The sequence below is a fragment of the Pelophylax lessonae genome, assembly GCF_965119305.1.
Source record: "Pelophylax lessonae genome assembly, chromosome: 13".
Taxonomy (NCBI): domain Eukaryota; kingdom Metazoa; phylum Chordata; class Amphibia; order Anura; family Ranidae; genus Pelophylax; species Pelophylax lessonae.
Window position 1 is genome coordinate 64,592,940 of NC_138780.1, and position 15,545 is coordinate 64,608,484.

Here is a 15,545-nt window from a genome sequence, read left to right on the forward strand (position 1 = left end):
AGAAGGAGGTTTGTGGTGGCATGGATGTAGAGGATAACATACAGCAGTCTTCAAGGTATGGTTTTCATTCCCCAGAAACCCCCGGACTTGCACGTGGCTGGGGAGAGGTTGCTCCTGACAATGTCATCCTTAGTGACCCAGAGGACTCAGAAGCTCATGCCTCCTCAAACTCCTTATGCTGCATGGGCTCCCTGATGCTGCAAAACTTGTGAAAGGACCCGAGGATTTGTGGTATCAAGGAGAGGGATCATTACTGGTTGGCAATCCTTCTTGATCCACGTTGCAAGGGTAAAGTTGCAGAGCTCATCCTGCCTTTGCAGAGGATGAAACATCTTTAGGATGCCTTTAAAAAAAATATGTGTAAGACCTTTCCAGACACTGGGAGGTTACCATTTCCTTGACAACGTGTTTCTGAGGCTTTGTCTGGTCAAAGGAAGAGCGGTGGAAAAGGCAGCCAACTGAACAATGCCTTTAAATAATTCTTTAGTCCTCAGCGTCCTGGGCTGTTAGGTTTAGGCAACCATAAGCAGCATCTGCAGCATATGATGCAGGATTACCTAGGGGCAAGAGCAGACTTGCAGACCTTTCCAACTGAGCATCCACTGGGTTACTGGGTCTTGAAGATGGACCACTGGCCAGAACTTGCTCAATATGCAGTCAAGCTACTGGCCTGTCCTGCTTCCAGTGTGCTTTCTGAATGGACATTCAGTGCTGCTGGAGGTTTTTATGATGGATAAAAGAGTGCGTATGTCCACAGACTTCGTTGACCAGCTGACATTTATCAAAAAGAATCAGTTCTGGATCAACAGCAGCTATTAAGCCCCTAAAGCTGATGTAACTGATTGCATTTGCAAGGAATCTGGGATCCCTTGAAGACTGCCTATGCTGCCTATCCTATTCCTGAATCTTGATTATGCTAGCTTCCAACAATGTTTTTATTTTGTGGCATCAACAACACCGAAGGCCCAATTTTTCTGCACCTGTATAACAGGTGCATGTAGTTTCAATTTTTTGTTTCTAATTTTTAACAACAGGGCCTGTTCCCACGCCCAGCAAGAGTAACTGTAAGGGGTTACAGTGTTCAGGCACCACCAACACCCAAGGCCCAATTTTTCTGCACCGTATCACAGGTAAATTCAATGCTTGTTTCTAATTTTTAGCAGCAGGGTCCATTCCTGCACCCAGAAAGAGTAACTGTGAGGGTTTACAGTGTTCAGGCACCACTAGGGATGGGTGAACGGTTTTGGGCCAAGTATAAGTTTGGCCTAAGCATTGCCCATTCAGATACTCACCTAACACAATCGAAAACAGTGCATGGGAAAACTGAGGCATCTTAAGCTCAACGCGTTTCGTGAGAATATCTCACTTCTTCAGGAGTGGATGCTATGGATGGGTCTAGAGAGTACATAAAATAACGTAATCAAGTATATAAATATATAACATGGTATCTAGTTAGGTATGCAAACTCATCAAAGACCCTATGCAAAAGTAACATACTTACAAGTATATTAAGCCGAAATGATCAAAAAGGCGCTGTAGTTTTCCAGTCAGCAGAAAGGGGGCACAGTCCGGGAGCTGGAGGCGTGAGATGAGAAGACATTCCAATGGGAAGCAGATGGGGGACAAAATAGAGCCAAAAGAAAAAATGAAAAGATGTCCTAAAATGTCCATGTATGCTGCTAGAAAAAACATATCTCGAAAATCACAGTGAAATTGGCCCAATCCCCAAAAAGGGTATATACATCACAAAAATATAGAGAAAGTATGGGTTTTAGGGCCAAATTGAAACAGGAAAACCAAGAGACGATTTTAATAAAAAATGGAACATTTTATTAGATCATATAAAAATATAGTGTGTAATACATGAGGGATTACTGAACACCAAGAGACAAATCCCCCATCTATTCACCAAAATCAATTTAAAAACCACAGCACAGAAATATACCCCTAATAGGGGCTAATACATGCTTCAAACTGATGTTGGTGCGAGAAGTCTCTGTTGTTATACGGTTTGAAGGTCCCAATGAGCCAACGCGATTCGCATCGGGCTTCGTCAGGGCCAAAGAGACCGAGCAATACCGATATTTCTTGCTGTATATCGTGTTGTTCATGGGCAGAACATCCAGACTCCTGTGTTCATAAATATCTTGTGAGCACCAAAATGGTACACCAGACCAATCTGAAATTATTGATCCTTAGGTTTATGTAGCTTCCCCATATGTTGTAAAGTAGTCTTTATACCCCTCTATCTGGACGTATCCTCATAGTCATTTGACTCAGTCAGCACAAACGCTGCATCCTGGCTCCTTGAGTTAATATCAAAAGTATAACTTTCTAGCCAAGTCTTTGGGCTTTCCACTTCAATGGATGAGCCTTCCCAAGCGACGTCATTCAATACTATAACGTGCTCTAATGTGGTCTGAAGATGCACATGGAGACAGGATGTATCAAGGTCTCTTAGTGCATGTCCCAATCATTATGGGATGTTGCCCCCGGATCATAAACCGAGACCTTTGGAAATGGGTAGGCAGGACAAGCGGGTCCTCATTATGCATACTGCATCACATGATAATGATTGCAGGAAGTAAAAGTTGTATGAATATATATATGTAATATAATATAGTAAATAAAGAATATATTCAAATATATGCATGAGATGCTGCATAGCATGATATTGCTAGTAAAAAGTAGTATAGTTAGGAAACCATATGAATGTGGCAAGAAGTCCACGTGGCGTGATGTCCACGCAAGCGGACGGATGTGGTGTCATCTGTGCAGCACGTCCACCTCAATGGCTAATAGGTGGCGGCGCCATATCGCTGGTATCCACCACACTTGACGATTTGTTCTATTATTAATAAACTATTTTACATCATACATCTGCCTGGCCCCTGTGTGTCCACTTCATTTTAAGTCCCAGGGCTGCCTTCTTTCCCTTTTGAGATGTTTTTACATATTATGTTTAGGGATGGAGGTGTGACACCGGCAGTACCGGACCTTTTTATCCTGTTTTTGTATCCTGAACCTGGGTGGAAGACACCCACATGCCCACCATGGTCCGATACTGCCCTGGCCTGATTGATCATTCTCATTCAGAATGATTCTTTATATGTATTTTTCTATACATTATGTTTGGCCATTTTCCATACACTGTTCAATTATTGCTGCCTTGATGTTCCATCGCTTCTGCGTCATTATGCTGTAGTACAGGGACAGAGCACACATCATACGTGCTGGCTGCTGATTAGGGACAGACAGGCAAAAAATCATATTGTGTCCGAAAATAATTGAGGGACAGGTCGGAGTGCTGCAGGCAGGGCGAGATATAGGCATTTTAGGGAGAGGCTGGAGATATTTAGGGTCAGTGTTCTACAATCGATTTTGCTGTGTGGGGGGGGGTTTGCAGTGCCGGCAGTGACCGATCTTATCAATCCTTTTAGGGAGAGGCTGGAGATATTTAGGGTCTGTGTTCTACAATCGATTTTGCTGTGTGGGGGGGGTTTGCAGTGCCGGCAATGACCAATATTATCGATCCTTTTAGGGAGAGTCTTGAGATAGGCAGGTGTCAGTGGTCCACATCGATTTTGCTGTGTGTGGGGTGGTGTGAACACAATCTTTTTGCCCACTGAGGAGGAGGGAGAAAAAAGTATTTTTTATCAGTCAGTTGTGTGCAGCGTTTTTCCTTCAGTGCTTGCTGAGCTGACTGTGATAATACATAGCTGTGTTCACATGTGCTATTATTGAGTGATTTCAAAAGTTATACACTTTTTTCTATTCCACTATTCAATATACACCCTTGGGTTAAAAAAAATTAAATTGTGGCATAGTCTGTACTAATCTAGTTAAAAATTACAAATTTAAAAGGGGAATATTCTTTTTTTTTCCATCCATAGCCTGCAGCAGAGCTGACTGATATAAGACACTGCTGTTCACATGTGCTATTGATAAATCACCAATTTTATATCATATTTTCTATTCCGCTATTCAATCTACACCTTTGGGTAAAAACAATTAAATTGCAGGATAGTCTGTGTCGGTACGTGTGAGATACACCTTTCCAATTTTTGGGGCGCATCTCATACTGCCGAGGATTTGAGGGTGCTTCAGTGTGCCTCCTGCCTGTTCCGAACTCCTCCAACTCCTCATCCTGCCTTTGGGTGTACAAAAAATAGTAATTTGTGCCTAGTCTGGGTCTCTACGTGTGAGATACATACACCTTTTGATATCATATTTTCTATTCCGCTATTCAATCTACACCTTTGGGTAAAAACAATTAAATTGCGGGATAGTCTGTGTCGGTACGTATGAGATACACCTTTCCAATTTTTGGGGCGCATCTCATACTGCAGAGGATTTGAGGGTGCTTCAGTGTGCCTCCTGCCTGTTCCGAACTCCTCCTACTCCTCTTCCTGCCTTTGGGGGTACAAAAAATAGTAATCAGGGCCTAGTCTGGTTCTGTACGTGTGAGATACATACACCTTTTGATAATATTTTCTATTCCGCTATTTAATCTACACCTTTGGAGTAAAAACAATTAAATTGCGGGATAGTCTGTGTCAGTACGTGTGAGATACATACACCTTTTGATATCATATTTTCTATTCCACTATTCAATCTACACCTTTGGTGTAAAAACAATTGAATTGCGGGATAGTCTGTGTCGGTACGTGTGAGATACATACACCTTTTGATATCATATTTTCTATTCCGCTATTCAATCTACACCTTTGGAGTAAAAACAATTAAATTGCGGGATAGTCTGTGTCGGTACGTGTGAGATACATACACCGTTTGATATCATATTTTCTATTCCGCTATTCAATCTACACCTTTGGAGTAAAAACAATTAAATTGCGGGATAGTCTGTGTCGGTACGTGTGAGATACATACAACTTTTGATATCATATTTTCTATTCCGCTATTCAATCTACACCTTTTGGTAAAAACAATTAAATTGCAGGATAGTCTGTGTCGGTACATGTGAGATACACCTTTCCAATTTTTGGGGCGCATCTCATACTGCCGAGGATTTGAGGGTGCTTCAGTGTGCCTCCTGCCTGTTCCGAACTCCTCCAACTCCTCATCCTGCCTTTGGGTGTACAAAAAATAGTAATTTGTGCCTAGTCTGGGTCTCTACGTGTGAGATACATACACCTTTTGATATCATATTTTCTATTCCGCTATTCAATCTACACCTTTGGGTAAAAACAATTAAATTGCGGGATAGTCTGTGTCGGTACGTATGAGATACACCTTTCCAATTTTTGGGGCGCATCTCATACTGCAGAGGATTTGAGGGTGCTTCAGTGTGCCTCCTGCCTGTTCCGAACTCCTCCTACTCCTCTTCCTGCCTTTGGGGGTACAAAAAATAGTAATCAGGGCCTAGTCTGGTTCTGTACGTGTGAGATACATACACCTTTTGATAATATTTTCTATTCCGCTATTTAATCTACACCTTTGGAGTAAAAACAATTAAATTGCGGGATAGTCTGTGTCAGTACGTGTGAGATACATACACCTTTTGATATCATATTTTCTATTCCACTATTCAATCTACACCTTTGGAGTAAAAACAATTGAATTGCGGGATAGTCTGTGTCGGTACGTGTGAGATACATACACCTTTTGATATCATATTTTCTATTCCGCTATTCAATCTACACCTTTGGAGTAAAAACAATTAAATTGCGGGATAGTCTGTGTCGGTACGTGTGAGATACATACACCGTTTGATATCATATTTTCTATTCCGCTATTCAATCTACACCTTTGGAGTAAAAACAATTAAATTGCGGGATAGTCTGTGTCGGTACGTGTGAGATACATACAACTTTTGATATCATATTTTCTATTCCGCTATTCAATCTACACCTTTTGGTAAAAACAATTAAATTGCAGGATAGTCTGTGTCGGTACATGTGAGATACACCTTTCCAATTTTTGGGGTGCATCTCATACTGCCGAGGATTTGAGGGTGCTTCAGTGTGCCTCCTGCCTGTTCCGAACTCCTCCTACTCCTCATCCTGCCTTTGGGGGTACAAAAAATAGTAATCGGGGGCCTAGTCTGGTTCTGTAAGTGTGAGATACATACACCTTTTGATAATATTTTCTATTCCGCTATTTAATCTACACCTTTGGAGTAAAAACAATTAAATTGCGGGATAGCCTGTGTCGGTACGTGTGAGATACATACACCTTTTGATATCATATTTTCTATTCCGCTATTTAATCTACACCTTTGGGGTAAAAACAATTAAATTGCGGGATAGTCTGTGTCGGTACGTGTGAGATACACCTTTCCAATTTTTGGGGCGCATCCCATACCGCCGAGGATTGCAGGGTGCTTCAGTGTGCCTCCTGCCTGTTCCGAACTCATCCTACTCCTCATCCTGCCTTTGGGGGTACAAAAAATAGTAATCGGGGCCTAGTCTGGTTCTTTATGTGTGAGATACATACACCTTTTGATAATATTTTCTATTCCGCTATTTAATCTACACCTTTTGAGTAAAAACAATTAAATTGCGGGATAGTCTGTGTCGGTATGTGTGAGATACATACACCTTTTGATATCATATTTTCTATTCCCCTATTCAATCTACACCTTTGGAGTAAAAACAATTAAATTGCAGGATAGTCTGTGTCCGTACGTGTGAGATACATACACCTTTTGATATCATATTTTCTATTCCGCTATTTAATCTACACCTTTGGGGTAAAAACAATTAAATTGCGGGATAGTCTGTGTCCGTACGTGTGAGATACACCTTTCCAATTTTTGGGGCGCATCTCATACCGCCGAGGATTGCAGGGTGCTTCAGTCTGCCTCCTGCCTGTTCCGAACTCCTCCTACTCCTCATCCTGCCTTTGGGGGTACAAAAAATAGTAATCGGGGCCTAGTCTTGGTTTGTACGTGTGAGATACACCACCGTTTTGTAAAATTTTTCCTATTCCGCTATTCAATATACACCCTGTTTGAGTGTAAAAAATTAAATTATGGCATAGTCTGTATCGGTACATGTGAGATACACCTTTTTAAATTTGTTTGGCGCATCTCCTTCCACCGCCGAGGATTGCAGGGCGCTTCAGTTTGCCTCCTGTTCCCAACTCCTCCTACTCACTCCTCTTCCTCATCCTGCCTTTAGGGTACAAAAAATAGTAATCGGGGCCTAGTTTGTGTTTGTATGTGTGAGATACACCGTTTTGTAACATTTTTCCTATTCCGCTATTCAATATACACCCTGTTTGAGTGTAAAAAATTAAATTACGGCATAGTCTGTTTCGGTACATGTGAGATACACCTTTTTAAATTTGTTTGGCGCATCTCCTCCCACCGCCGAGGATTGCAGGGCGCTTCAGTTTGCCTCCTGTTCCGAACTCTTCCTACTCCTCTTCCTCATCCTCCCTTTAGGGTACAAAAAATTTTAATCGGGGCCTAGTCTGTGTTTGTACGTGTGAGATACACCGTTTTTTTATCATTTTTCCTATTCCGCTATTCAATATACACTCTTTTGGGGTAATAAAAATTAAATTGCGGCATAGTTTGCATACTTGACTGTGAGATACACCCGTGCGATACTGTTGTTGTTTTGTTCCGCTATTCAATAAACACCTTTCTAGGGCAAGATCATAAATTACAGAAAGAGGAGACCGTCAAATAGGGGCCGTGGCCTGGGTCGTGGTGCTGCTGGTAGAGCTCCTGTTGGAGAGGACGTGGTCGATCTGTGCCAGCTACACGCACAAGTGAAACACCTTCCTCAAGTGTGAGTAGGCGACAGAACCTGCAGCAGTATTTGGTAGGGCATCATACGCCTCTAGAAGTGATGAGGCCAGAAGAAGTAGAGGCGATAGTAGATTGGGTTGCTGACAGTGCCTCCAGTTCCTTCACATTGTCTCCCACCCAGTCTACTGCAGAAAGGTCAGAGTTGGCACCTGCAGCCAATGTCCAACCGTCTTTCACCTCACCCCCTTGCAAATCAGGCAAGCAGTCTGAGCCCCAAGTCATACAGCAGTCTCTTCTTCTTTTTGAGGACTCTGTCAGCAGGGTTTCCCAGGGCCATCCACCTAGCCCTGCCCCAGAAGTGGAAGAGATTGAGTGCAGCGATGCCCAACAACTTATTTCTCAAGATGAGTACATGCAAGGACCATCGCAGCACGTCTCCGATGATGACGAAACGCAGGTGCCAACTGCTGCCACATTCAGAATTGTGGAGACCGACAAGGAGGGCAAGGGTGAAGACTGGGTGAAAGATGATGTGGTGGACGATGAGGTCCTCGACCCCACATGGAATGAAGGTCATGCAGGTGACCTGAGTAGTTTGGAGGAAGAGGCGGTGGTCGCACAGAGCCACCAGCACAGCAGAAGAGGGAGCAGGGTGCAGAAGCGGAGCGGCCGTGCCCTAGACACTACGCCCGCTACTGCCCAACGCAGCAAGGGAACGAGCGCACCAAAGTCAGCTCAAAGGAGTTCTCTAGCGTGGAAGTTCTTTAGAAAATGTGCTGATGACAGGACACGAGTGGTTTGCACCCTGTGCAATCAGAGCCTGAAGCGAGGCATAAACCTTCTCAACCTGAGCACAACCTGCATGATCAACGAGCTGCAGTGGAGTAGACACCTTCAAAACCAAGAAAGGTCTCTGGCTCCTCCTGCTTCCTCTTCTGCTGCAGTCTTGGCCTCTCCATCCACATCTGTAGTGATACCGGCACCTGCCACCCCGCAAACAGAGGATCTGTCAGCAACACCACCACCTGGGTCACCAACCATCTCCACAATGTCCCGTGGAAGCGTTCAGCTTTCCATCTCCCAAACACTTGAGAGGAAGAGGAAGTACCCCCCTACCCACCCGCGATCCCTGGCCCTGAATGCCAGCATTTCAAAATTCTTGGCCTTTGAAATGCTGTCATTCCGTCTGGTGGAGACGCACAGTTTAAAAAACCTTATGTCGGTGGCTGTCCCACAGTACGTCGTGCCCAGCCGCCACTACTTTTCCAGGCAAGCCATCCCTTCCCTGCACAACCAAGTGGGGGAAAAAATCAGGTGTGCACTACGCAACGCCATCTGTGCCAAGGTCCACCTAACTACCGATACATGGACCAGTAAGCACGGTCAGGGGCGTTATATCTCCCTAACGGCACACTGGGTAAATGCAGTGGCGGATGGGCCTGAGGCGGAGAGCAATTTGGCGCATGTCCTTCCACCACCGAGGATTGCAGGGCGCTTCAGTTTGCCTCCTGTTCCTAACTCCTCCTACTCCGCTTCCTCATCCTCTACCGCCTCCTCATCCGGTCAGCGTAACACCTTCACCACCAACTTCAGCACGGCCAGGGGTAAACGACAGCAGGCAGTTTTAATACTTGCCTGTTTGGGGGAAAAACCACACACCGCGCAGGAGTTGTGGAGGAGCATGGAACAGCAGACAAATGAGTGGTTGCTGCCAGCGAGCCTCAAGCCCGGCCTGGTGGTGTGCGATAACGGGCGAAATCTCATAGCAGCTCTGGGCCTAGCAGGTTTGACGCACATCCTTTGCCTGGCGCCTGTGCTGAATTTGGTGGTGCAGAGGTTCCTTAAAAATTACCCCGATATGTCAGAGCTGCTGCAGAAAGTGCGGGCCGTCTGTGCGCACTTTCGGCGTTCTCACCCTGCTGCTGCTCGCCTGGCAGCGCTGCAGCGTAACTTCGGCCTTCCCGCTCACCGCCTCATATGTGACGTGCCCACAAGGTGGAACTCCACATTGCACATGCTGGAAAGACTGTGCGAGCAGCAGCAGGCCATAGTGGAGTTTCAGCTGCAGCACGCACGCGTGAGTCGCTCTGCGGAACAGCACCACTTCACCACCAATAACTGGGCCTCCATGCGAGACCTGTGTGCCTTGTTGCGCTGTTTTGAGTACTCCACCAACATGGCCAGTGCCAATGACGCCGTTGTCAGCTTAACTATCCCACTTCTATGCCTCCTTCAAAAAACAATTTGGGCGATGATGGAAGAGGATGTGGCACAGGATGAGGAGGAGGAGGAGGATGAAGAGGTAACATTTCCAAGGCTTTCAGGGCAGTCATTCGCAAGGGGCTCCGAGGGTGGGTTCCAGCACACACAAACGCCAGGGACACAATTGTCCAGCAGGGGCACAGTTCTGGAGGATGAGGAGGATGAGGAGGAGGAGATGGAGGAGGAGATGGAACCATGTTCACAGCAGGGTGGCACCCAGGCCAGCTCATGGCCATCACTGGTGCGTGGCTGGGGGGATACAGAGAACACAGACGATACACCTCCCACAGAGGACAGCCTTTTTGTTGCCCCTGGGCAGCCTGGCACACATGAGCGATTACATGCTGCAGTGTCTCCACAACGACCGCTGAGTTGCCCACATTCTAACTTGTGCTGATTACTGGGTGGCCACGCTGCTGGATCCTCGTTACAAGGACAACGTACTGTCCTTAATTCACTCACTGGAGCGCGATCGCTAGATGCGCGAGTACAAGCGCACGCTGGTAGACGCGATGCTGCTGGCATTCCTACCTGACAGCGGGGCCACAGTGGAAGCACAAGGCAGAGGAGGAGGAGGAGGAGGAAGAGGTCGCCAATGCAACCAGGGCACCGCCAGCACCTCAGAAGGCAGGGTTAGCGTGGCCGAAATGTGGAAAAGCTTTGTCAGGACGCCACAACAAACAGCAGCACCAGCAGCTCATATGGAACGTCTTAGCAGGAGGCAGCATTTCACCAACATGGTGGAGCAGTATGTGTGCACACGCCTACATGTAGTGAATGACGGGTCTGCCCCCTTCAACTTCTGGATCTCCAAATTGGGCACATGGCCTGAGCTTGCCCTTTACGCCTTGGAGGTGCTGGCGTGCCCTGCAGCCAGTGTATTATCTGAACGGGTATTTAGCACGGCTGGGGGCGTTATCACAGACAAGCGCAGCCGCCTGTCCAGAGACAATGTGGACAAGCTCACGTTCATTAAAATGAACCAGGCATGGATCCCACGGGACTTTTCCGTACCTTGTGCAGAATAGAGATGGATACCGACCTTACCCAGCCATTGTTCTATTTTTGCTCTTTCTCACTCTTTTGGGGTGTACCCTCATTTAAAATTACCGAAAAAAAGCAGTGTTGGCTACCTCATCCTCCTCCACCGCTTCCACCTACACCGCCCATAGGTGTGCGCAGCCTATTGCATTAGGGTGTGCACCCCAAAGTTTAAATACACATGCATGTGTTTGCCTACATGTACATGGCCCCGATACATTACTCTCCCTGCTGGCAAAGTGAAATAGAAGTGTGTGGCACTTCTCTTTTGGCAGAGCAGGTCCGAGAGAGATCTTTCCCATCTCCTCACTGGCAAACAGAGCGACAATGCTAATGTGCCCTAGGCGATTAGGGTGTGCCCAGGCACACCCGGCACACCCTGTGCGCACGCCTATGACACCGCCACATCCACCACCACCTCAACCTCCCTCCTACTCCATATGGGCCTCGTCCTTCACAGATGAAGAACATTGTTTTATTTTTCAGTTTTTTTTTGGTTGTTTTAAGTTATTTCCCTATCCACATTTGTTTGCAGAGCACTTGCCATGCTCTTAACTACGTTTTGCTGCCATTTGCAGCACTCTAGCCCTTTCCATTGGTGCTGAAAGTTCGGGTCCCCATTGACTTCAATGGGGTTCGGTGTCCAGGTAAAGTTCGGAAAAAGTCCGGGACACGGACTTTTTTTTCAAGTTCGGCCGAACCCGCCGAACACGGACATCCAGGTGTCCGCTCAACTCTACAAATGACCCTTTATTCACCAACTCACTTCCAATATATATCCAGTTTTAGGAGCTTAATTACATCATGCAAATGTATTGTATACAGAACGTAATTAACATACCTTGGCCTTCTGGAAAGAGAGAATAGGTGAATGAGACTGCAACATTATCATAATTAATTCAACAAACAACAAGCCCAAAACATAGCCGAATACACATTCCTAGAAGTGTGAACACACTTCACCTCTAAACAGATGAAAGCAGAAGACATCGGCTCTCAGACAGCCCGTCTCCATTTCCAACACACCTTATTATAACTGTCAGTACACATCCCCACAGTAGAAGTCATTAGCATCTCTTTAGTCTCTCAATTGGTTCTCTGCTGTAATATGCAGCTTTAGTCCTGTAACATTGATCCCAGTCTGAGTTTAAATCTTGGGGTGACATGGATTTGAGTCCAAAGCAACACTACTCCCATTGTCCCCCAGCATATACCCCCACACAGAGGTGCACTCCCCTACAAGCCAGGGCCCATAGGCTGGCCTCCACACTCCTCCAGTAGTCCATGGCGAACGTCCCAGCAAATGGGTGTTCGTCACAGTATCACTGTGCTATTTCTACTTTTTCTCTCACTTACCTTATGTATTTATTTCACTTCATCTCACTTGCCTACTTTTCCTAGCACTCATTCTTTATTTCATTCTGTTATATAATTTTAAATTCCTACACATCCGTATATTTTTCATTTTTTATTTTTTATTTCATATTTTTCATTTGGCCCTCCCACCTTATTCACTTTCTCTCTTTCTTTCATTTTTCCCTTTTTTTCTATTTCTCATATTTTTCTTCTTCCTTCTTTTTCCCCTACTCCCTTTTTTTTTTTCTTTTTTCTTCTCCATGCTTCTTTTCTGTCCACTTCTTGCCACATTCATATGGTTTCCTAACTATACTTCTTTTTACTAGCAATATCATGCTATGCAGCATCTCATACATATATTAGGATATATTCTTTATATACTATATTATATTACATATATATTCATACAACTTTTACTTCCTGCAATCATTATCATGTGATGTAGTACTTATATTGGTAACCTAAACCCTATATACTCATACATGTTTTTTTTTAGCAGCATACATGGACATTTTAGAACATCTTTTAATTTTTTCTTTTGGCTCTATTTTGTCCCCATCTCCCATTGGAATGTCTTCTCATCTCACGTCTCCAGCACCCGGACTGTGCCCCCTTTCTGCCACCTGGGAACTACAGCGCCTTTTTGATCATTTTGGCTTAATATACTTGCAAGTATGTTACTTTTGCATATGGTCTTTGATTAGTTTGCATACCTAACTAGATATCATGTTATATATTCTTGTACTTGATTACGTTATTTTATGTACTCTCTAGACCCGTCCATAGCATCCCCCATATGGAAGAAAAATAGATTTCCAATATATTTAGGGAACAATTTTTAGAAATATATTGAATATGGCCAAAATTGTAGCATTTCAAATATATTTACAATATATTTGGGGGAAAAATGAATTTTTTAAAAATATATTTTAAATATATTTTTCTTCCATGTGGGCCCCTCCTAAAGAAGTGAGATATTCTCACAAAACGCGTTGAGCTTAAGATGCCTCAGTTTTCCCATGTACTGTTTTCAATTGTACCTACAAGCATGTATATATATATATACTGTATATATATGTTTTTTATGTATTACTTTTGATGTACATATGGCCACACTTGACGATTTGTTCTATTATTGATAAACTATTTAACATCATACATCTGCCCCTGTGTGTCCACTTCATTTAAAGTCCCAGGGCAGCCTTCTTTCCCTTTTGGGATGTTTTTGCATATTATGTTTAGGGATGGAGGTGTGACACCGGCAGTACCGGACCTTTTTATCCTGTTTTTGTAATTGTAAAAAGAAAATGTAAATTAAAAAATGGGGTAAAAACAGCTTGGGGGACCTTTGTTTTTTTTTTTAATTTTGGCGTGGGGTTCCCTTTAAAATCCATACTAGACCAGAAGGGCCTGGTATAGACTGGGGGGGAGAGGGGGGGGGGGAACCAACGTATTTTTTTTTACTTTTTTTTCTCTGTATTGCCGTGAGCCAAAAATACATTACAGCCTCGAGCAATTTTAAATGACATTTTTTCCTTTAGAAATGTCAGTATTGTTGCAACGGGCTACATACATCATACAGATGCACCACTTTACAGGCACACTAAGGGGATCCCCCAGGCACGATATTTAAAGGAATTTTTCATTTTTATTTTTTCACTTTAAGCATCATTAAATTCACTACTCCTTTAAAACCGTTTGTTTTAAAAAGATTTTTTGCCCGGGTCCCAATACACTTTTTTTGGCAATAACTTGCATATAAGCCTTTAAAATGAGGACTTTTGATTTTTCATGTTCGTGTCCAATTATTTTTAATAGGGTTTGAATGTTCGCTAGAACTTTTCCCCTGTTTGAGATGTTCTGGTGCAAACACATCCCCCTTTGAAGGGGAAAGTACCATATGCTTTCAGTAAGTGAATATCTTGAGTTTAATTTAAAGTAATTTTATGATGTTTACAAGCTTACTCTTCCAGATATTATTGTATTAGGGAGACTGTGTCATCAGAACTATGCCTTTTTAAGGGCTTTCCCCCTGGTGCTTCAGATATATGTGGGAGCATGTGACTGTGCTTGGGTCTAACAGTCAAACTCTTTCAGGAGGGAAAGGGACAAAAATGTTATTGCCCCTATAAAAATATCTGTCCAGTCTGTCAATTCATTACACATGGCCAAAAAAATGTTACTAACCAAGAAGGTATGAACTACAAGATACAACAATTTATCAACTGTGATACATGTTTTTATGGTATATGGGTTGAGGTGCCCGTGTAGGTTGTATTATGGCGGACATACAATTCAAATAATGCTTATATTGTGATGAACGCCCATTTGCTGGGACGTTCCCCACGGGCTACTGGAGGTGTGTGGAGGCCAGACTCTTGCTCACGGACTATGGGCCCTGGCTTGTAGGGGAGTGCACCTCTGTGTGGGGGTATATGCTGGAGGACCATGGGTGTAGTGTTGCTTTGGACTCAAATCCATGTCACCCCAAGATACAGACTCTGAGACTAGGATCAATGTTGCAGGCCTGAAGCTGTCTGTTACAGCAGAGGACTTCTCCACACAATGAGAGACTAAAAAGAGATGCTAACAACGTCAAACTCAGCCATTATCTACTGTGGGGATGTGAATTGACACTTATCATAAGGTATTTTGAAAACGGAGACGGGCAGTCTACAAGCCTACGTCTTCTACTTTCATCTGTCTAGAGGTGGTTTTGTATTTACACTTCTAGGAATACGTATTCGGCTTTGTTTTAGGGGCTTGTTGTTTGTTGACTAAATTATGATAATGTTGCAGTCTCATTCACCTATTGTCTCTTTCCAGATGGCCAAGGTATGTTAACTATGTTCTGTATACAATTACATTTGCATATGATAATGAAATCAAACACATGAGACTGTATATATTGGAAGTGAGTGTCTTTTGTTTTACCCTTCATCGAGCTTAGGCTGATGTTTGGGGGGAATTGAGGGGCAAGGTCACTGCATCACGTGAGATTCTGGAGACCTAAGACACAAATACTTGGTCCAAGTATTGGGGATCTGTTACAACTATTATTAAAGTATATTGTTACGTATATAACACCCCCGCTTCAATCTGTCGTTTTGCGGGACCACTAGTCTATCACACCAGTTATAATACTTTTTTCTAATTGCGTTTGTCA